Consider the following 23,512-nt stretch of genomic DNA (forward strand, 5'->3'; position numbering starts at 1 on the left):
GACTTTTTCAAGCCTACCTCAATTTGAGATGCATGGGGCTGGCACTGATGTTTCTCTTCCCCTTCTGTAAAGCAAAGCTGAAGTTAATGATCCCTATTTCCTTGTATTGCTGTGCTGTCATGAAGGTTAATTAGGTACAGCTGGTGCAGTGCTTTAAACAAGGAAATTGTACTTGGTATTGTCATGACTGGCACCGATATGATTCCTGTTCCCATTCTCCGTGGAGACACCAATGACAACTTCCTGGAGAAGTTTCCAATTTCCAGACAAGTCACAAAGGTGAGAAGAAAACTTGCCCCATCCCCATGCATGCCAGCCTGCTGTTGTGGGGCTACACAAGTTTATCCTGCAGCTGAGACCCTCCTTCTGTGTGATACGCTCCTCATCTAGCACAAGCAGCTGAAGCAGGCAGAGATCACTCTGACTGCTGGGCACAAATGAAATCTCACTGTACACCACCTAGCAGGACCCTTCTCCAGAAAATGACCAACACTGCTTTCTTCCAAGACTGCCTGCTGCTGGAGAAGGCTTAGCTGAACCTTGAAGGGCACTACTGTAACAGGCATTTATGTCTGAGAGGAAGGAATGGCTGTTCATGTCCTTTTTGTCATTTTTTGGATCAAGGATCTAGTGTCACAGGCAAAATGTTAAAGGGACCACTACAAAGTGTTTGTTCTTCAAACATTCGTGCTTCACTCCTGCCATCGGTCCCATGCTGCAGCTGTTGGAAAAAGCTTTGCAGGCTCAGCAGCTGGGCTCTACCCAGCCCCGTTCTGCCCAGGCACCGAATGCTACAAACCATGATGGCTGCCACCAGCAAAAAGCCTAGAAATGTCACACTGAGTTTAGCCCTGGAGTTTTAAACTTTAACTCTGCAAACAACAAGACATACTCGTCTCTCTGCAACAGGATTGTTCAGGAAGCTGCTGCACACAGCAAAAATGGGGCCAGCTGTCTCCATAGCCCAGCTCACCCCAGGGCTCTTCACTGGCACAATGAGCTTTAATTGTTCCTTGCACATGCCCCAGGAGCAGTATTAACTGCTGAAGCATCTACCTTGAAGCACTGAGAGACAGGGTTCAGGAGGGTAAACGAACAGTGATATAGAATGGCTTGTTTTCCTCGGCTGAGCCTTGGGGGAGAAGCAGCCAATGCTCTGACTCTCGAAGTGGGAGGCTTACTTGGTTGGGAGCTTCCTGACTCTCTTTGTTGGGAAGTTTTGTGTCACCAAAACAGAAACTGTTTGTAAGAACACAGTGGTATTCTTCAAACTTTCACTGAAAAAAGAATTCAGGGAGATTGGCCTCAGAACAGGTAATAACCTGGTGGTCAAGGCATTTGACCAGGCTTGAGTCAGCCCAAGGACACTGCCAGCCACACACACACACACACACACACACACACACACACACACACACACACAAACCACTAAATGGCCGAGCAGTGGCTATTTGCATTGTTTTTGTTGAACTGTTTCACTTTGCAAGAAGAGATACTAATTGGAGGAGAAACATAAACTTGTCCTCTCACTTCCTAAGTGCTTTCAAATATCAGAGCCAAGATCTGCCCTGATATGGGTTTCTGTTTCTTGAAAAATAGTTGTTCCTTTGCTTTGCCATCCTGCAGGAGGTGATTGGTTTATTTAACCAGAAATATCTCTTTTTATATAGCTGTAACAGTTTGTCAGGAGCAGCCAGTCTCCTTCAACCAGGATGTCCCAGGACCCTTTGATTTTTACGAGACTTCAGCTACTCTGGTATATAGAGATGGTCTCTAATGAAGCTGAAGACAGGATGGCCCACAGTCCAGAGGTAATGCTCCATGTGCTCCAGAAAAACACAAGGGAGTTGCCAGACAGGCAGTATCATCTACTAGAAAGGACGTGGATGAGGCAGGAGCCTGGAGACCCAGCTCTGTTCTCAGCATTACTGCTGACAGCTATGTCTCCTCCGCTTCCTCTCCATGTTCCTGGCCTGTTTCAGCCATGGATGGTGTGACTGCCCAGACAGTATGCTGGGGATCCTGCATGACCTGCAGTGGAGTGGGCTGGCAGGGAGGAGCTAATCCCAGCTCTGCGAAGCCCAGCAAGCTGGGAAGGGGAGAAGTCCACCCTTTGCAGAGGGGAAGCTAATGAACACTAACTGGTTGACCTCATGGTACTTCACAGAAACAACCTCCCAGCTCCCACTGACATACTTAACCTCTCATCTCAGAGAGAAACAAGTGCACACCAGGACAAAGTTCTCCAAAGCTTGCTGTCCTTCTGATGCAGCTCACAACGGCTTAAGGATGAGGATTTACCCTTTCTATAGGCCTGTATGGCAGCTGGTTTCAGAAGACTCTTGTCTCATTTGATGCAAATATAATTTCTTACCATGGTGTATAGGCTGTAAGAAAGATGAGCCCACAGGAGAGAACTAGAGCAAAACTAGAAGTGCTGTTGGCCATTCAGGAATAAAGAAACCTGGACATTCCCCTTTCTATCTCCATAACAACATATCTCTCCATGTGGAATATATACAGAAATGGGCTTTTGCTACTGGCTAGACAGGTCACTAAAAAACCTATAGGATGTCTCAAGGCTGCTGAAAGAGTGGAAAGATTATCTCGAAAGGCAAGAGATTCCAGCTTGCCACAAAGAACTGTGCACAGTGACTGCTTCCTCCCTACCATCGCCACCCTCTGGGTGCTGGGCTAGAAAATGCGCTGGTGCATTATGGCAAGTATGAACAGCAAGGGACAGCTATCAGCTGGGCTCTACCTTTCCTGAACTTGTGTTAAAAGCATCAAAAGTAGCCATCAGACTTTACTTGTTTGAACAATTTCTTGCCTTCAATTTCCACTTTTTGCTCCACCTACATGCACTTGGATCAGTTAAGAGGCTTGCTTAAAAGCTTGGCAAGAAAGAGCACATAAAACTGCACCAATGGCTCCTTTTCCTTTTGGAGTCTCATCACTGCTACACTGAGATTTTGGATCACAAGGACAGGAATCACCTCTTGCCATGAATTTGGACTCTTGATCCCACTTGGGAATCTGTGGGTGGAACAGGAAAAATCCAGCAGACTCAACGACTTTCAGTGGCCTCACGCTTCAGAGGTATGAGGAGGAGAGCTTTCCAACAGAAAAATTTATTACTTACAAATAACCCTTCCTAGCACTTGTGCCCAGGCTGAGGAGACCATCTTTTTAAGCCTGCTCTTTGACCCATGCTAGCTCAGCTCTTGTCAGGGCACATCACCTCCTCTGTCAATTCTGTAGCAGCGGTTGCACATTCTTCACTGAGCTGCTTTCAGCTGCTTGTGATAGTACCTGGCACAAAAAGACCCCAAATGAATCAGAGGATCTTGTTAAACAGTCTTGCTAATTCAGCCCTGATAAAGACACAGGAGAAAAAAAAAAAAATCAATATTTGTAAAATGAAAAAGGACAAAATCCATAGAGAAATAAAGGTCATTTTCACGGTTCTATGAGGCCCTTACAAACAATGGAGAGTAAATAACATAATCCAAGCTTATGTAAGAAATAACTTTTCTTCCATGCTCTAGTGCTAGCCAGTGGATTTTAAACAAAGGCAGACTCAGTTAAGCCTCCTCTGTCCAGTGAGGCTAAAAGTCCTTCCCACAACAGTATTGCTAACTCAAAATTTATCAAAAAAGCACATGAAGTTAGGTCCCAGCAGCATTTTGGGAAGGTGCATGGGAGTGAGACTAACTACCAGGAAGGAGCTCTAGGCTGCCAAGATCAGACATCAAAAGTCCCCTCTATTTGTTCACCAACTGCCATGAATATTTAGTGTACTCTGTCATTATATTATCAAAGGTTTCATCTCTTAATCTCTCGAAACACATGATTGTAACTTAAGCATTTTACAGCTGAGATATCCAAGAATTTGTCTAAAAACACTCTTAGTAAAGTTGGGAACATATCCTGCCTTGGCAGTAGGGAAGGATCCAGGTCCAGACATTTCCTCTTTCCACTCCTGGAGCAGTTGAGCAATGGATGCTGATGCTGTTCAGTAGAATGGCTGGCACCAGTGAGATATTCAGAAATTCCCTATTTATTCTGACTACGTGTTCCCTCTCCAAGGCACATGGAGGAAATGAAAAAGAAAATGGCAGCTCAAAAAGCAAAGGCACAAATTTTAACTGACCTTTGACTCAAAGAAATGACATGTTCATCCCAGAGGCTATCCAGCTGTCTTTCTGTCTATCCAAAGGATAACGAGGCAGTTAAGCTAAAAGCTGTGTGCTACAGAAGCAGCTGAGCTGGGGATTTACTGGGGAGGTACAGATATGCTTGCCTGCTCATGCTGCAGTATGCCTGGAACAGGAAGGACAGGCCTTTATTTTTCTGCTAGTGGAAGGTATTTGAAGGCCTAATCTCAAAAACTCTTCCACATCTCAGCTGACAAGGGGAGGGCATTGCAGTTGTGAGTGGGCAGGTATGCTGCCTCTGGGAGCAGACAGGCAGAGCATCCCTCCCCCACAGGCAGGCTGAACAGAGAAGGATGGGACCCATCCACGTCTCAGACTACTAGATCTATTTTAGTGCAAAAATCATCCCCTAGCTCTGCACCCAAACCTCTCGTGTGTCCCCTCACCCCATCACTTCAGAGCGAGCCAGCTGGTCCTACCTGTTGTTTCCTCAGTGAGCCCGTCACCTGGAAATCTCAGCTCTGAAGGCATAAATTAGAGATAGCACTAACACTGCCCAAAGAGACATCAAACCTCCTCCTCTGCACTGTACAGACAAAGAGCTGCTGCTTAGGAACATGAACCTGCAAGTGGGACAGTTCCCTTTGCTTCCTTCCATATTCATGTCCTTTCTCTTTCCAGGGCATATTTCCATACAGCACAGCAGGGATCCTGTGCACACTTGGTTTCTGGGTGGTTACTGAAGGGCTCTCCCTGGTGCAAGCAGGTAAATTGGACTCCTTTTATATTGTGGCAGGACTGCCATGGAGCCAGGGCGTAGTCTGGCTCACAGAAATGTTAGGATATCTAGGCCTCCCTTTGAGATTAGTGCTTCATATAGTTGGAGGAATATCTGGAACAAGAGAGACTCCTGTCCATCTCCTGCTTGCAGCCACAAATCAGCCCTACACTCTCAGCTTCTCATGGTGGGCGGGTGGGGGACCGGGTCTGATGAACAGGCTGTGCTTTATCTAAAAGGAAGGAGCCCCTATTCCCTCTTGGCTTTCTCCTGAGCCAGTCTTGACTCTAGCTTGGGATATCCCCTGTCACTGCCTGGAGAAGACCAGTTGACCACAAAGTGCTAGAACTACAGTGTGTGAAGTGAGAGAGCCCGATTCCCTCTCCATTCTGGTTTTAGTTCTCCTGAAGTTTCTATCCTGCAGTGCATCTCTGTTGCATTGGGAGGGGAAAAGTCAAACAACTGCCTACTTATTCAGCAAGACCTTCCCTACCTCAAAGATGTCCCTTCAGTCTGGTCAACCCAGTTCCCAGTAGGGATTTCATGTAAGACCAATTTCAAAAATATTGCTAATACTTCTGCTCTTATTTGCTTTAACAATTGCTGAAAATCTTCCCATATGTCTGACTGGGAGAGTGATATACTGCAGAAGGCTGAAAGCCTGGAGAATCCAAAACTCTCTGGATCACTGCCCTTCTCTGGTATCTACCTGTTATGAAGCAAAGCCAAGCAAAGACAGACTTGGCTGTCAGAACAAGGGCTCTGTGAAAAAAAATCAGCTGCACACCTACAGCAGCCTTTCAGGCCTTCAAGTTAAGACATTTACTGTCTTGATTCTGTGATGCAGCCCAGCCTGGCAATGCTGTCATGCTTCTGCTATTGGGAAATGAAGAGCAACATTACCCTCCTCTACTGATTCCCCTTAAATTTTCTTCTGCAGTTCTGTACACACAGGGGAGCAACAGGGCAGAACAACTGATTCCTTTAAAAATGAGGGAGCATCCAAGGATGCTTTCAAGTACCACACTGCAGAGCTGCAGGATCTATGTGTCAGGTGCCTTCCCAGCTTTCACATCAGGGAGCCCAGCTTAGCTTGCGGTCCACATGAGGGTACATGCTACCCTCATTCTCAACAGGATAAAACTTCTGAAACTCCAGATCCCAACATGCCACACTCTAGTTTGGCTAGTGCAATCATTACAGAAACACATTTGCACCTTTATTTTCCTCCCTTTGTTTCCAATCAGATGCATACAGGGAACAACTGATGGGACATGAATCTAAACAGAGGCTGATGCCACATCAGAAATCCCATCAAGCTATCCTCCAGTCCCAACAAGCCTTCCCCTGAAACAAAACATCTTGTCATGGCTTGGAGAACCCCTGTGTATATTGTGTTCCCAGCAGGGTTTCTTAATGGGCTCAGTAGTCAGAAACTGAGTTTTATTTTACAAACTACAGACAAAAAGCTTTTCTATTTAAATACCCTCCTAGTTCTTAATGGTGTTTTTCTGGACTTTTTCCCTACCAAAGACAACTCTGTCTTGAGGGATTCCAGACACAGAAATCTTAATTCTCCAACACAGAGCCTTAAATGGCCTAGGAGTCCCCACACTTAGCATTCCATGCCTGCTGTGCACAAGCAGGCCCCAGCAGGTGTTGGCTGAGGAGAGTCAGGCAACCTCTGTAAACCCTCTGCTCTCCTTTCAGGCATACAGGTAGAAATCACCTCCTGAACTGCACCTTAATGATGCCACAGGCAAGAAGAAGGAGATGCTGTTGCATCAGGGGTCATCATCCTGTTGCAGTAGGGGTCTCCACATTCTCCCCATGAGGTAAAAGGCACCCAAGAGCAGGCCAAGAGGGACCTTCAACTTAGAAAATTCAGTTGTCACCACCAAACCTAGCTCAGGCTGCAAAACTTACTACTCCTAAATGCTGAGTCCTGTTTCTGAAATGGACTAAAAGAAACATGGCCTCCAATCCCTACCTTCCAGATTGATGTTTAAGAAGTTTTATCAAGCCTCCTGAGGCTGCATTCAAGCATCTTTCCAGCTTGGGGCCATCCTGTGCACGCATAGCTGCGTTCTGCCAAGCACTAAAGGCCTCTCTTCCCCTACAGCAACAACTTGGCTGTCCATCCTCTAGCTGGCTGACGGCAGCACCTGGATGCCATCCAAAGGCAGTAAGTTTCTTGCAGCTGAGTATGTTTAGTCCCTCTCCTAGGGCATGCTCTCCATTACACAGCTATTGTTTATGACCCCAATTATCTCCCAGAAACCGGTCCTTGCCTGCAGTTAATAACCAAGGCTAAATGATCAAGTGTTAGGGCTCAGGCAAACTGGTTGTTAACTTCTCTGTCGACCAAGTTCAGAATCTTTTACTGCTATTAGAAACTCAGATTAATGATGCATAACAGAAATGAACTCTCCTGTGACACAGGTAGGTGAGGTTAGGAGAGGGGGGGAAAAGAATCATTCCTTTTACCTGGCAGTATCAGCTGAGCAGGGAGGAGATGATCCCCCCTTTAACTCTCTTCTCAGCCTCCCTGATGTCTGGGAGACAAATATCAAAGAATATCTTATTTTGTAGAGTACAACTTCCTTAGGATCTAGATCATGTGGGCAGATCTGTGAGTGAAATGGGCTCACTGACCAGAAGCTGCTTTCAGAAATGTATTAGGTTTGCATGGCAAGGTTTCAGTAGCACGAGCGCTACAGGGGTGGCTTCTGTAAGAAGGTGCCAGAAGTATCCCTCATGTCTGACACAGCTAATGCCAGCCCGCTACAAGATGGAGCCACCACTAGCCAAGGCCAAGCCTGTCAGCAGTGGTGGTAATGCCTCCATGATAACACATTTAAGAAGGGAAAAAAATTATTGCACAGAAGTACTTGTGGCCAGAGAAGAGAGAACTGAGAAAGTGTGAGAGAAACAACTGCACAGACACCAAGGTCAGTGCAGAAGGAGGGGCAGGAGGTGCTCCAGGAACTGAAGCTGAGATTCCCCTGCAGCCTGTGGTGCAGACCATGGTGAGGCAGCTGTGTCCCTGCAGCCCATGGACATCAATGGGGGTACAGAGATCCTCCTGCAGCCCTGGAGGACCCCATGCTGGAGCAGGTGGATGCCCAAAGGAGGCTGTGACCTGGTGGGAAGCCCAGGCTGAAGGAGCCTCCTGGAAGGACTTGTGGACCTATGGAGAGGGGAGCCCATGCTGGAGCAGGTTTGTTGGTTGGACCTGTGACCCTGCGGCAGATCCAGGTTGGACCCTTCCCCTTTGCAGGAAGGACTGCAACTCATGGAAGGGGACCCACACTGGAGCAGTCTGTGAAGAACTGTGGTCCATGGGAAGGACTCATGTTGAAGAAGTTTGTGGAGGGCTGCCTCCTGTGGGTGAGACCTCACACTGGAGCAGGGCAAGGAGTCTTTCCCCTGAGGAGGAAGCAGTGGCAGAAACCATAACCCCCATTCCTGTGTCTCTGCATCTTTGGTGGGGAGGAGGTAGAAAATTGGGAATAAAGTTAAGCATGGGAAGGAGCAAGGGTTGGGGGAAGGTGTTTTTAAGATTTGTTTTACTTCTCATTATCCTACTCTGATTTTACTTTGTAATAAATTAAATAATCTCATCAAGTTGATACTGTTTTGCTTGTGATGGTAATCAGTGAGTGATCTCTCCCCATCCTTATCTCAACTCACAAGTTTTCGTTATATTTTCTCTCCCCTGTCCAGTTGAGGAGTGAAGGAGTGGCTTTGCTGGGCAGCTGGCATCCAGCAGGGTCAAACCACTACAAGGGACTTCTTCCAAACTGTAGTTCCTACCCTAATACTGCAGATTTCCAACAGTTAACAAGAGCTGGTAAATTCTGAAAACCTCTCTAAGGGCAGGAAAGCAAGACCTCACTTCAGAAAGAAAGGCTGTACAGAACCAACATACATAGAAATGAATCTCAGGTTTCAAAAGGAGATCTATACCCAGTAAGAGAAGTATCATCAGCCTTTCTCAGCCTTCTCCTCACTGGTTCATCTGTAAAGCAGCCCTCCAACAACTCAGAAAACAGTAGTTTCAATCCAGAAAATGCTGATGCTGAATCCTTTTCACAGATCTTTGTATTCTGATCACTAATGGGAGACCATCAGCCTTGTGCTTACAGGGGCCTCTAGGTATCTTAGAGGATATGATTTTCTCAAGAGGTTCACCAACTTCTACCCATGAAGTACAGAAGTCTGACTTTAGGGAATTACCACTGTGGCCTTGGCAGTCAGTTTGACCCAATCCATACAGAGACACTCTGAGAGTACCAGAAAAAAAAACCCAGGCAACTGAGCAACCCTGGGATCTCGGACAAACGGACAATGACATGGGAAGAGGAAGAGTAGCTAGAACAAGCATAAGGATTTATGTCTGGATATACATAACAGTAGGAGATGGTGCCTACAAATGACTTTGGCTGTGATGAGCTCACTGCCTGAATCTTGGAGTATGACTATCTCCTCCTGCCACCAAGGAATGGGAAAAGGTGTTGAAAGGTCTTCTGCAGCCAACCTCTCCTGCTCAGATACCTGCCCTCCAACTCTCTTGTGGGGCAGATGATACTCTAGACTCCTTTTCAAAATCTGCCATATACTGTTCAAAAGACATTTATTCTCCTACCACTCCATGCATCAGCTGGGAAAAGGCAGACAAGAAGGAAAATTGAGAACAGAAGAGGGCAGGTCTTTCCCTGTCTGATCAACTGCTGGATGATAGAAGGCCAAAGATGCATGTCACCATGTGTGCCAGCCAGGTAAAGATGGATGGCTCTTCTATCAGTAGATGGTAAAGGAAATACAGTGGTACAGGAAGAAAGAGATTTTCTGGTGGTGTGGAGAGGATGCAAGGATCATCCTGCACTTACAGAGCAGCACTCAAAGCATGAAATATTTCTTGCAAAAGTTTGCTAGTACTTTTTCTGTCCTTCCCAATCCATCCCCAGCCACAATCCTCATACCCATGTGAACACAGTGACACTTACTGATGAAAATTGAGTGCTATTTTTTGTGTTCAGGTTGCCATCAAGGGAGAAGCTCTGTCAGTAGACACACCAGCACTCAGCTGCCCCACAGAGACATCTGAAATGCAATTGAAAGAAAGCACAAATGCTTGTGGTGTGAGGCCATGCCTGTAAGACAACAGCCATCAGCTAGGGAGCCTGTGGACCAGCATGGTCCTGAGGGGAGCTGAGTGGCTGCCTAGTCCTCAGCTGCCGTCCTCCACCAGGGCCTGGCAAGAGCAACCTGGCCACCACTCCTCGAGACTGCTCAGACAGCTTTAAAACCACACTCTTTCATCCTTATGCACAGATTTACTTATTCATGTATTCTCAACAGAAGCACCAACGGCCATAATTGGATCCATTACTGGGTTATTAGAGCTCTCAGTCACTGCCTCTGCAGCGTCACATGGTGCTGCGGGAATGCACAGGAAGAACAAACAGGGCAGAGGCATGGCCAGTGGCAGGGGCTTTAAAAATCCATTAAGTTGTTGCTGTGGCAACTAAAAATTTCTGGCAGGAGCTACTATATGTGGAGAACTGTAAACTTCTCCATTTGTGGAAAACATTGGTCATGTCTCCGAAAGGGAGGTGGAGGAAAAGACAGAAAGAATGGCTCTTTTCAGAGACTGTTACAGCAAGAGCCAAAAACGGTCTGCTTACAAATTTATTCTTATGGCAAGCCCTGACGATGGTTGGAGTCTACATAGCAGAGCTTCCCAGGAACCAGTGCACCGAGACAGAGCTGGCATGTTTGGAGGAGCACTTCTGGGTATTCAGTCCAGCTGGTCTCAAATGCCAGGAAAGCCACTGAACTGCAGCACAGACACAGAGCTGCAATCCACTCACTTCTACCTTCACCTGCCTCCTCTGCCCCAAAACCTGTCCAGGGTCTCCATGGAAAATTGAAGCTTGTCTGGGAATTAGCTTTCATTAAGATGGTAGATTCTGGAACACCAAAGTTTCCATCTGTAAACAGTGGGAAATGAAAAAGCAGTTGTTAGGTCTGGAAAAACTAAAATCTGTCTAGAAATGCTGTTGCTGGTCTCAGAAAACACCACAAGTTTTCAAGAGTGGTCAGCATGGCAGTGATGGCATCTGGATGAAACGTCACATATCCCAGCTTCGGAAGGTGTCCACTACTCTTCAACATCACAACAGGGGCTGCAAACCTTCATGCATCTTAAGTTCACATTTAATTATAATGTAGGACCTGCAAAAGCAGAATCAGTGTTGATTTAATGTTGACTGATTTATACTAAACAAGCTGTGCTGTGCCACCTGTTTCATTTTCTGGGAGATTCCCCCAGATCATGTCTGAGACTCCTTAGCTAACACAGACTAATAACCCCACACCCAACCTTTCCTGTTCAAGGATCATGGTTCACCAGTTTGTTACTTACGAAGTAACTTGCTCAGTGTAGAAATTCAGAACAGCACAGATTCCTGATGTGTAACTCTGAATTCTCTCAAGTTTAGTATATAGGTTGGAGCTACCAAATGGGCACTTTGCAAAAAGATTCAAGAGTGACAGTGGATGCTGCCAGCAGAAAATTTGCCTACTGAGAGATATTGTATAGGCACAGTGACTGATGACAATATCCAGCTTTTCTCTGGAGTCAGCAACTTAACTACAAAGACTTTATTGCAAGTCAGACCCACTTGTGGGATTGATTTCCACTGTAAAAGGAGGAGCAGAGGGAACAGGAGGACAAGGTATGGGGACTAGTGTTGGGTCAGCACAGGGGAGCGGCATCCAAGCAGCCCCATTGTAATGCTACCAGTCTCCTCTCCTCTGTCCCCCGGCTACATAGAGGCTCACAGCTTCCTGACCCTGGCTCTCATGGCTCACATGACTTCACTGCATTAATGACTTAATGACCTCAGTGAGAATTTTTTAAGCTGATTGACAGAAACCTGGAAAAAAACCACCTAGGAACTCTGAAATTGCACCATCGCCAAAGGGGAGCTTAATACAGGGCAGGAAAGAGGCACTGGCTAAAGGCACAGGAGGTCTTTAAATAGACACCCTAGGTCTGGTCTGTACAGCATTAAGGACTGTGGTGAGTCTCTGAGGTCGAGGTAAGAAATTATTACTTACAAAGCTCAGTGAGGCTTATGCTTACAATACAGCACTAATTATCCTGTTAATCAAAGTAAAAATCCTGCAGTTTTGCAAATCCAGCCAGCAGAAGTCTGCAGATCCACAGCTCAGACATTTAACCCCCAATTACCCAATATGCTAGAAAGAGAATGAATAGGAAGGTTTGAAAGGCTTTGAAATTTTACTGCACTCTACCTCCTTAAAACCTTCTGCCTTCATTTCTACCTTATACCACTTGGATAAGGAATTGTTAACAAGGAGGTTTAGAGAAAAAATATAGGATGCTGCCTGTCTGTAGTTTTTAAAATCTTAAATCTGTAGCATATGAAAGTTGTTTGTCTAGACAAAAGTCTTTTGTTGGCATAAGTATCCCCCTCAATCCATACTTCTGTCATGCACTGAAGTGTATGTCATATATCAAAACCTTACATATTTTACTTTGGTCAATGGAGTTTGCAGTGTAGTTACTTCCAGTGAACAACAGAATTTTCTTCACTGCAAACTACTTCTTCTAAAGTGGCTTGCTGCTTTGAGACACACAGACTTTGGTTTAAATGCTACAGTAAAGGAGGAAAGAAATCAGTCTATCAAACAAGAGAAAGGTAAACCCACACACAGATCACTTCTCAATTTCCAGAGTCACTGATGCAGTGAGGATATATGTTGCTTGAGAACAGGCTTGTCACTGGCTTTGGGTGGTGAAAGATCAGCAGCAGTTAAGGTTGGCTGGGAAATTTTCACTGTGCACAAATGACAATTTGAGTCTTGACATTAGAGCTGTTAACATCTGCATCTAAGCTTTCCCAACTTAGAAGCTGTCCTAGGCCTTGAAAAAAAGAGCCTGCTCTCATAAATTAGGACCCTATCATAGCTAATTAGGTAAGTACAAGTTTTACTTTAAATTCATAATTTTGAGAGCAGACCCTTGTTTGTTTAGAACTTCTTTTTAACTATTAAGAATTAAGTAATAGAAATTATAGTGAAGCACACAAGCTATACATATGATGTCTCTGACTCTGGAAGTATCAAATATGGAGAGTGCTTTTTTCAGGCTGATCTTCCCATATTCAAATATAACAGGGTAATAACTTTCAGTCTGCCAGTGTCAGGTATGGTAGGGGAGGTGCCACAGCTAAGCACATTTTTTGTTCTTATAAAAGTAACCAAATCTCAGTTTAGAACCAGTTAGGTTATTTGCTCTAGTATTCTTACTTGGATATCTAAGTATCATACTGGTTTTTTTGCTTAGAAACTTAATTTGCAGCCTAAATTTATTCATGGGCTATTTATACCCATTTTCTCTTGTGGCAATGTTGTCTTTTAGTTTAAATTGCTGTTCTCCCTCCCTGGTGTTTACTCCTCTGACATATTTATAGAGAGCATTCATATCTTCTCTCAGCCTCTGGATTAAACAAGCCAAACACTTCTAGTTCTCATGTATACAGTGGATTATCCATTGTCCCCCTCACCTCAGAAGCCTTTCTCTTTATCTATATGGCAGTCTAATGTTGATTTCCTTGCACATGCATGTTTGGTAGTGTGCAGAGAACTGACAAAGCCATGATACTGCCTTCTCCCTGAAGTGACAGCTTGCCTTACACAATCTAGGATTGCATTTGGTTTTCAGTATACTGATAGGGTATAGGAATTTCTTTCATTAACTAACATACTCTAACCTCTAACCCTTCTCTTCCCTCAACCCCCTAATGAGCTCTCAGCTTGTACCACACTTCTTGTTACCAGTCCTTAGGTTATAGTATTTTTTTTTCTGGTATTGTTAACAAATGTTACATTTCTATTATATTTGCCATTAGTCATCAGTTTTTGCTCTATGACATCCAAGCATGACTCTCAGTAATGGCAATATTCTAACTGCTTTGTATCATGCTTTTTAATACATCCACATCCAATGGAAAATCTGCGCTGGAATCTAGAAATGGTGCAAGTCATCCCAGGCAAGTACCTACTCCATACTAGGAAGAGGATTGGATTTCCTCCAGCTCCAGCCTCCACCAACTGAGAAAACCACCATTTCATCAGCATGTGATCTCCTCCTGATACAGGCACAAACTGCATTTTGCTACTCCCCGAGACTCCAAACCCTCTTACGAACATACTGAATCCTGTCTGTGCAACTGGAGGCCTCAGGAAGAAGCCCAGGTGATGTTTTTGCATCAGTCTGGTTGCAAAGACAGAAGAGGGAGCTGTTCTGTCCAACAGTGTTTTCTGAGTACTGGCCTACCCCCCTGTTCCAACTCCATGTACAGAGAGGACCACTCAAGATCAAGCATGGCTTACTTGGTCCTCAAAGTTCTTGCAGCTTTTCATTTTGTGAACCTATTGAGGACCAGGCTTTTCACAATTTCCTCCTTACAGTATCTGTTGTTTGCTTTTGGATGGTGGGAAGAGAAGCTGCTTTCTTCTCCAGCTACCATATCTGAGGCATTTTCAGCCCTTGTGCTACAAAATTACTTTCCTCCGCTAATTACCTCTCATTTCTCCACTTCTATTTTACTTGTTTTGTTGAGCTGAAATTCTTGAGGGGAGCATAGCATTGTGACTGCAGCACTCATCAGAGACTGCAGGATGCAACTCTAAAATACAGCAACGGTAGTAATACTTCTCTCAGATCACTCACAGCCTTGCTACCACAACAAAAGGCATGTGGAAATGCTTATCAATAACATTGATTATGACCCAGATGCTTAGGCTGGCTAAGCATTCTCTAGTGCCCAAGAAAGCTGCATGAGAGTGATAGTCTTGCTCTAGCAGGACTCAAGTTGTTTTAGATGACTTTGGCCTAAAAGCAAATTGGTTTAATTAATACCCTAGCCATATGGGCCTGTAAGCTGAAGAGCAGATGAAGCTCTTGTGAGAAAGGAAGAGAACAGAAAAGCCTGGTCCTAAGATGGCTGTTTCCAAACCTGTTTACTTAACTATTAGCGAGGGTGGCTTCCCTTTAATTTATTTACATAGAATGTTTCTGTAACCATCTGCTCTTAAGCTAAACGAAAAATTATCATCTTTCTCCTGCTGCTGCAGAGACTCCCTTGGATGTTCTTAATAACACAAAAAAATCTATCATTTTAATGCAGACAGCTTGGCTAATAAAAATGATCTGTACCATTAGTAATTATGCCACAAATACAATGCAAACAAGCAGCCTTTCCCTGAAGAGGCCAAGCATAAAACACCTCTCTCACCACCAGGGGCCAGAGACAATGGCGCAGCTGTGGGACTTGGTTTCTCACTTCTCTACCACCAAAGAGCAGAGCGTAGTTTATTGAAGTTACCATTACTTGCTTCTTTAACAAGCTTTAGGTGCTTCAGTCAAACCTGCCCAGGCTCCATTTTCCTAGGGAGTTTTTCTGCAGACTATTAATATAGAGCCATATTCCTGAGGAGGGCTGTCTTGGTGTCCCAGCTTCTACAGTTCTCACAGTGTCAGAACGCTTTATGGCTCTGATGTATCCACCTCTGCAGTGAAGCGAGCTGATGCAGCTGGCCTCAGTTAACAGATGGGAAACTGAGGCAGAAAGCAACTTAAAGGAACAGCAAAGATGATGAAAGAAAGCAGTTAAGCAAGAAAGTTAATTCAAGCCATGAAACCATTACTGAGCAATTGAAAACATCACTCTAGGTAGGGCCTACTTTAAAAAGGCCCATCATGGGCAGTTTACTCATAAATGGGAGGACAGCAGTATTGGCCCATGGGTTGCCTGACACCACTTCAGTGTGGCCAGTGCCAGAGTAGCAGGCTTGATACCTAGATGCTATTTCCCATCGCCTGCTGCTTGCTTCTACAAATAGCAGCAAATCACTTAACCTCCATGAGTCAGTTTTCTCCTGCAAAAGAAGCAATACAATGTTTAGAGATTCAGAGATGAATGAAAGAAAAACAAACCAAAGCAACAGAGGATGAAATGCTGCTTTCTTTAAACAAGTGTTAAGGGAAAAGGAGTGAGATTACACCTCAAATTATATCAATAAAATATGAACATACCTCTTTACTAAATAATTCAATTGATAAAGAAACGTGCGTAAAGAAATATAATCCATGTTTTGGGGATTTCTGGGACACTTCTGTAGAGAGATGAACATTCAAAAAAATAAAATGGGAACAAATTGGAGGGCCAGTACATGCCCTGAATTCTTATAGCCCAGAGGTATGGCAACTCCCATGTGCTGCATGAAGAAAGGGGAGTGGCACTGGTGGCTGGGCAGGGGGGCTGCTGAAGGGTCACTCATGGGAGCACACTCAAAGAAGCAAAAAATTTAATCATAACTGTCCGTTGATCCTAATTTCCTTTGCTTCTGTGTCTCAGTCCATAAAATGGGGCTAAAGGAAGCTCTGCTGTGGGATGCTGGGATGGGTCATATCTGCATTACATTTCAAAAGCTAAAGATGCACAAAGGAGGGCACTTTTTTGCTAGGCACGCAAGAAAAGTGAGCTACAATGGATGATAACAGGCAGGCATTAATTGACTCCTCTGTGAAAGTACTGCAGAAAAGCATCAAAGCTGGTGCATCACAGGACAGATCATGCAAAAACACAACCAGCAATTTCCTGAGCTACAGCTGAGGAAGCAATCCATGCAGAGGAAGACGGAGCCATGGCTGTGAGCCAGTCCAAGAAATGCAGGGAAATATAGGAGCTTTACCTGCTGATGTTTTATACTGAGGTTAGAGATGCAGAGAGATCATTGACATGGATGGTATCTCACCCATGAAGGGGATTATAAAGAATAAGCCAAGATACTTTTAAAAACAATGCAATCTGCTGAAGAGCAGATCTTGGCTTGGTTAGAGCTGCTAGGGAAGATTGACAATGTAGGGATTGTGCATAGGGATCAGCTACTTTAGTTGCACTCATACCTATGTAGAGGCTGCAAGCTGCAGAGCTGAAATGGGTTCAGGGAAGCTATCAAATTCCTGAGCCCCATCTCCAAATCTGTCAGGGTTTGTGAGTGACAAGCTGCAGGCAGAAGCAAGGTGAAAGGGAGGCTGTTGTGCTACACCAGATAGCAGTTGCTCAACCCCCACCTCATCACAATTTTCGCCTTGTATTGTTTCAAGGCCTATTAATATTCATAAGCCCCGTTTTATTGTGTTTGCACTTTTCTATCATGCTTGCAGGCCTGATCCCGTCTTGCCTTAATAGGATGCAAACCTCATGAAATCAGATCTTATTAGCCAAACTCCATCAGACGCCCTCAGCAACACAGTACCTCAGTCCCCAATCCTGCTAAAGTGAAAGGGAAGCCTTTCATAGTGTTGACATGTGTAGAACTCTTAATCTAATACGACATTTCAATCTTAAGAGCAGAAATGAACAGAAGTAAAACACAGTGCAGGGAATCCCACTGAATGCTGCTGAGTCAAGCCCCACAGCATCGCAGCCAAGAGATGCAGAAGTCCTTAGAAAGAAACTTTCTAATCTTGGCTTGCAATAAACTTGATCGAACAAAGGTGCTGGTTCATTAACACCTTTATCTCACTGACAGAAGACTGCTGACTTACCCCCCAAACGAGTCCCTCCCAACTGTCTTAGAGCACAAATCCCTTGGCTTTCTCCCACATGATAGTGATTCTGTCCTGGTGTACAACCTCACCTCTGGGGGCTTTGCACAGTGAAAACTGAAGGGAATGAGCAAGAAAAGGCAGTGCTGAGAAGAGGTGATCTTATCCATCATCTCTGCTCCCTGCCCCTCCTAAGCTTTAAAACTACTGACTTGACCAACATGCATAAATTTTCAACTCCTGGTCTTGCAGAACTGGGAGAGGAGCAGGAGATTGGAGCCTGCAGTGCAGCACCAGTGAGGATGCTCTGCACTTCTAGGACATGTGCCTTGAGTCCTGCCCTATGTCTGCTCCACATGGGTGACAACAATGCCATAGATTGATTTTTCCAGATCCCAGGTGAAGTCTGTGCCTCTGGCAGGAAGAAAAATCATTGCTGGACATGAAAAGTGAACAGATTTTGTAAGTCAGAGAGTGAAAACAAATACAAAATGTAGAGTGTCACACTGCCACTCAGTCATTTTCCTAAGTAGAACAGTACATTGACACAATAATTTCAAAAGAATTTCCAGCTGCAATAGCTAACAAGGACCTTGATAGGAGGCTCTTACTCACTGAGTAAGAGCCACTGAGATCTTGACCCTGAACTGCCCAAATCCTTTCTGCTTAATTCATGACCTTCACACTGGATCAACAATAACTGACAGCAATTTGATGGAAAATTGCTGACCTAATACTCTGGACACTTTGCCAGTCAGGTTTGATACCGAATGGTTCTGTGGTGTGTATCTCCCACTCTCAATATATGGGAGCACAAGCTCTTGCCAAAGATCACATCTTACTCTTGGCAGATGGTTAAGAAAATGAGACTAGGCCCATATGGATTCAAATTGCTGACAGCAGAGCTGGGATTCAGTCACAGCCTTTCTCATTGTGGAGGGGTAAAAAGCTCTCTCAACCCACGTTACCAAAAGGTCCCAAGTGCAAGATCTTAGGAGTATCCTACCTTTAGTAATTTCTAGTTACAGGCTTTAAAACATCATTAAAAAAAATCTGTTATGTGAAGATCAAAGGAAGGGAGAAATCTGTTGCTATTATTATCTATTCAAACTTAGAGCAAGGAAATTCAGCCATACTGTAAGACCATTAACTACAAGGATTCTTCCAAGTGAGAGGATTAAGGGAAAGTGGTACTGTGACCAAAGGATAGCTGTGAAGTTTCAAAAAAAGACTCAGATATTTAGATTTTCAAATTGCTGTAAAAGGTATGTGCTGTAATTTATAGCCAGTTGAAACTGCAAAAATTAGCCAGACAAGTGTAGATTATCGTATTGACTAAGGCTTTGTACAAGGGTACCACCCCAATTCAGCATCCCAATGTATAAGGTTGGGAGGGAGAGGGAATTCTGATACATAGGAATGCTCTTCATCTCAGCTTAATTGCCACTTTCTCTGAATCAAGATATCTCTGATTAATTCACAGACCTCACAAAAGGTTTCTCTAAAACATGGGAATAGGTTCTCCATAGGAACAGGTTCTTGGAGCAGAATTACAGGATACTGCAGCAGTTGCTACCTCAAGGTTGTATGTGCAGCACACTGAAATCATCCCAGCAGAGTATGATAAAGAATGCCCTCTGGATCCCAGGTATCTTAAACAAATGCAAGCTTTCCCAAGTGTCCTATGTTACAATGTAAGATGTAACCAAAAACATGTATTCTATTATCATCTTCACAAGCTGTTAAAGCACGTGGGGCAGTGTTCCTTATCTCCTACCATGACTCATCCCTGATAACTCCCTCTGGGAGGGCTATCTCTGTTTGATGGGCAGTCGAGGACCCACTGCATGACTCATAGAATTACATCAGCCCATTGTGAGCTGCTCCACCTAGGGGGAGGAGCCAAGCATTCTCACTTGGATATAATCTGGGGTTTGGAACAGCACAAACAGCCCTTACCTACTGGATTCTCAAAGGACAAGAGCTATCATTGGACCTTCAGGTGAAAAACCAGATCTTTCTACAGGATCACTGCTTCAACAGGACCACTTCATCTGGACTGCTACCACCACCCTAACAGGGTGTCAGGTTGTATCCTGACTCTGTCAGTGTTCTTGTACTATTGCATTTATTTTAGTTTTCCTATTAAATTATAATTCTGACTTGTGATTTCCCACTGGTTTGTTTTCAAACTAGTACACTAAGCCTTTCAATCAGTGTCACAGATACACAAAACCACCCCTCAATACCATGTGGCTGTCATTACTTGTGTAGTGCCTGGAGAAAAAGATGTGTTGTGCTTTCCCTGCTGCATTCAACTAAAACTTCAAGAAACCTGTTCCTCAAGCTGTGCCAAAATCATTTAGGTTGTTGGTGTGCAAACAAGGAGGTAAACAACAACAACCACAAAAAAATCGTGTTAATTTCAAGCTCCATTAGAAATGCAGGGTTTGGCAGCAAGAAAAATCAATGTTTGTCCAGTGGGAAAAAAATAAACCACCAGCACTGATAGGGACAAAGGGCTGTTTTAAAGAGGATGTAAAAATCTTGGTACTCAATATCCTCTGAGCTGGGGAAGAATTATTTTCTTATCACAGAGACTATTTGATTCTGACACAGGGAGTATTTTCATGCGAATTATCCAGTCCCAGATACTGCCTGGCAATGTTTTCCTTCTTTATACATCTGATCATCCTCCCTGGCCTCATTTAGGGAAGCAGCATTTTAATTTCTGAGAAATAGCAGGCCTCTATTAGACCCAGAGTTTGTTCATCTTTAGGAAAAATCACAGTCATTTGCTGCCATGACTATGTTAATTTGCTTAAAAGCAGCAAAATTCTAAAGCTCTGGGCCCTCCCAAAGCACCAGTGTGCATTAGGGTGAACTGCAGTCTACCTCATATACCTCACCAAAGATCAGGGCTGCTGCCTGATGGGGAAATCCCAAGCCCTGCACTCCCCAGCGGCCTACTTGTGTGCTTGGGGCCAGACCCTGCCCCTGGCTATGCAAAGCCAGGAGGCCCCACTCCCTTTTAATGCACTCTGCATGACCAGGAGCCTGCCCCTCTGGCAGAACTCAACTCTACCAAGTTGCTTGGAGCATGGTGACCAATTTACCCCCTGCAGCTGCCATCTTGAGCATTTATTTTTCCTTATAGAAGCACTAAAATAACCTCCTGGGGATAAAGACAAAAAAAGAAAAAAGAAGGCAAGCCAGAAAGCCTAAACTACTCTGTTTAAAATAATAAAACAGATACCATTTTTCTACCTTTGCTGGGCATTAGTAGTTCCCTGCTGGCACAGTCCAGCATGGACAAAGTGACAACTATATATTACATGAGGAGGCTGCAGCTAGAGAAAGTATATTATATCAGCTGTGTTCTCCTGTCACTGGCTGGAAGTTAAACACTCCCTGTCTGCAGGTATTCCTACAGGAGTGTGAAGACTGAAGTTCATCCAGAGATGAAATCTAGCTGTTCTGCTCAGCAGTCCTAAACCAAAGAGAGACCTCACTGCCAAAAACCAAGAAATAATTCCCCTTTGTTCTCAACAGATTGTCTGTCTTCCCTGTCAAGAATGAAAAATATCCCAGAGAAGATCCATTTAGCAGCAACTACACATTAAACGACCCATAACAGGGAGGGCTAGTATCGTCCTCTGGCAAGTGCACCTTAATTTTCTGTGAGAAGTATCACATCGTGTGCCAGCTTTCAACAACCCAAAGATCTCAAAGTAAAGTGGAACTTGTGGAAATCAGAGAGCCAAGATCAAAATGAAATGCACCAAACACTTTGAGTTAAAGCCCGTCTCTAAGTGTTGGAGGGTTTCTCACCTTGGATCTCAGTTACGAGGAGGAATCCTGCTACTACTGAAAAGGCCAACACCTGAGAGTGAAATGCGTAAGCCAAATCAGAATGGCTCATTTCCAGATTTAATGCACAGCACTGGCATGTGTAAGCTTCCCCCTCCACTTGCAAACTTAACTAGCTGCTTTGCAGCTTGACTTCCTGCATGTTTTTAAATAAGCTACAGCAAAAGTGAAGATGCTCACTCTCCAAAGTAGACAAATCCTACTGGGATATCAAGGAGAAAGTGTATGCTAACACGTGCAAGGGATCCACTAAAGTCTCAGATTGTATCAATAAGTAAACAGACAGCTTTGCAACTCTTACCAGCAGATAAGAATGATGTACACTTCAACAGCAATACAGCATCTGTTATGCACTATCAACTAAGGAAAAGACTAGGCAGTTCTGGTGAGGGAGAGTAAGGTCAGTAGCTGAAGAGATTCAACAGCTCTTGCTTCAGAGAACAAGCACAGCCACGTGTCAATTCATTCAAGAATTCAGACACCAATTTAGGCTAAGCCTGTCTTTAATTTATAACTTTCTGTATTTTGACAGCCCTCTGGGACTGTTAATTCATTTGGTGTCTGTAGAGTATGTATCAAAGGATGGAAAAAAACAGCCCAAATATATTACCCAGGCAGCAAAACAGAGAGAAGACACCTTTGGTAGGAAAGCTTTTTTTTTCCCAATGAAAGGACTTACTTTTCTTTAACCTAAAGTAGTTAGATGTAAGGTTCAAAGGTGATTTTTCATTATAAAGATCTATTTCCAACCCAACAACTCCTCAAAAGATTAACCTCTCATATGCAAATTTCACAGACCTGCACTTTCTTCAAAGACACTCATTTCTTGGGATGCTTGATCAAATTGCTTCTGACCTTTTCTAGTATGCTGAGAAGCAATGAGGAAAGCAAGAGGGAGAATGATGGTAGGGGAGGGGTATGGAGAACAGGAAAAATCCTCATAGAAGAAGAATTCTTGTTAGCCTATTCTTGAGCAGCTCCACAATCAAAAGATTTTGAAGTAGAAATTGGCATGGAAATATTTCTGCCTGAAGGATTTCAAAGAATAATCCTGGAAGGGTTCCTTGGGCATGGCTGGACTCCAGTGGGAATTAGTTTTCATTTGACCCAATTATACATGTTTAAAAAGCACATGCTGAGTATGCCTGTGGGGTTTTCTGTTAAGCTCATTAAAGAGTTGATTTTGTCCTGCACCAAGTGCTCTACCTCAGTCCTGAAAAATGCTTCCTAAAACCATGAGACTCATAAAAGGCCATAGGACACTGCATATTCCTTAAAATTAAGCAGGTGCCTTTGTGCTTTGCTGGATTAGACTTGACCTGTGGTTTTCCATGAATTCAACCTTTGGTCCCAGAGTGGCTTTCTAACAGAGATCCTGATCTCTCTGAAATTTTGCAAATGTGGCATTTTGCAAATGTTTGCAAATATTAAGTTATCTTAACAAACTTTGCAGACCCATTCAAAATAATCCAGAGCTGGTCTCAAGCTATATACTAATAATAATGATGATGATGATAATAGTAACAACAACAATAATACCGCCCCAAGTGTGTTGAAACAGACATATTAGGAAAAAAAAGATTAACCGAAAGATCTGCTTCAATTCAAGTTCAGTATAAAACCCTTCAGTACAGAGAAGACAGAACAGAAACCATTGCCTTGCTCAACAGGAAGCATTCTGGTTTATCCAGAAAATAACATGCCCTTTATGGTGTTTTTTAGAAGGAAAAAATATTATGAAAATGAATGGTTTGATTCACAAAACCGGCGGTGCATTTAGTTTTATGTAACAGCTCAGAGGTGAGAGCATTCACCAAGGATAGAAGAAAACTATGCTTAATGGTCCTAAAGATTCAAATTTTTATCTCCAAACTGCTTGTAAAGTACTATATACTGAGGCTACCCTGTTTTTTGGAATGGACTTCTTTTAGCATTTTCTTCTATGCAAAAATAATTAACCATGCATTGGAGCAAGAAGTGGAATTAAAGCACTCTCCCTACCAACTCAGCATTCTCACCATCAGTACCTTCACAAGACTGCAAGAAGCATGACTA

General features: G+C 43.9%; 1 protein-coding gene across 4 annotated transcripts in view; it reads right to left on the bottom strand.

Annotated features, from left to right (window-relative positions):
• Positions 1–23,512, bottom strand: part of LOC138111475 (transmembrane protein 263-like) — a 238,922-nt gene that overhangs the window by 9,653 nt on the left and 205,757 nt on the right. Inside the window, exon 1 of one of the 4 annotated variants that reach the window (XM_069017351.1) lies at positions 18–67. The exons of the other annotated variants lie outside the window; for them this stretch is intronic. The gene's annotated coding sequence lies outside the window, so the exon portion shown is untranslated. Of the gene's footprint in view, positions 1–17; positions 68–23,512 lie in introns of those variants that run through there. 4 annotated transcript variants of the gene reach the window in all.

The sequence above is a fragment of the Aphelocoma coerulescens genome, chromosome 5 (assembly GCF_041296385.1).
Source record: "Aphelocoma coerulescens isolate FSJ_1873_10779 chromosome 5, UR_Acoe_1.0, whole genome shotgun sequence".
NCBI lineage: Eukaryota > Metazoa > Chordata > Aves > Passeriformes > Corvidae > Aphelocoma > Aphelocoma coerulescens.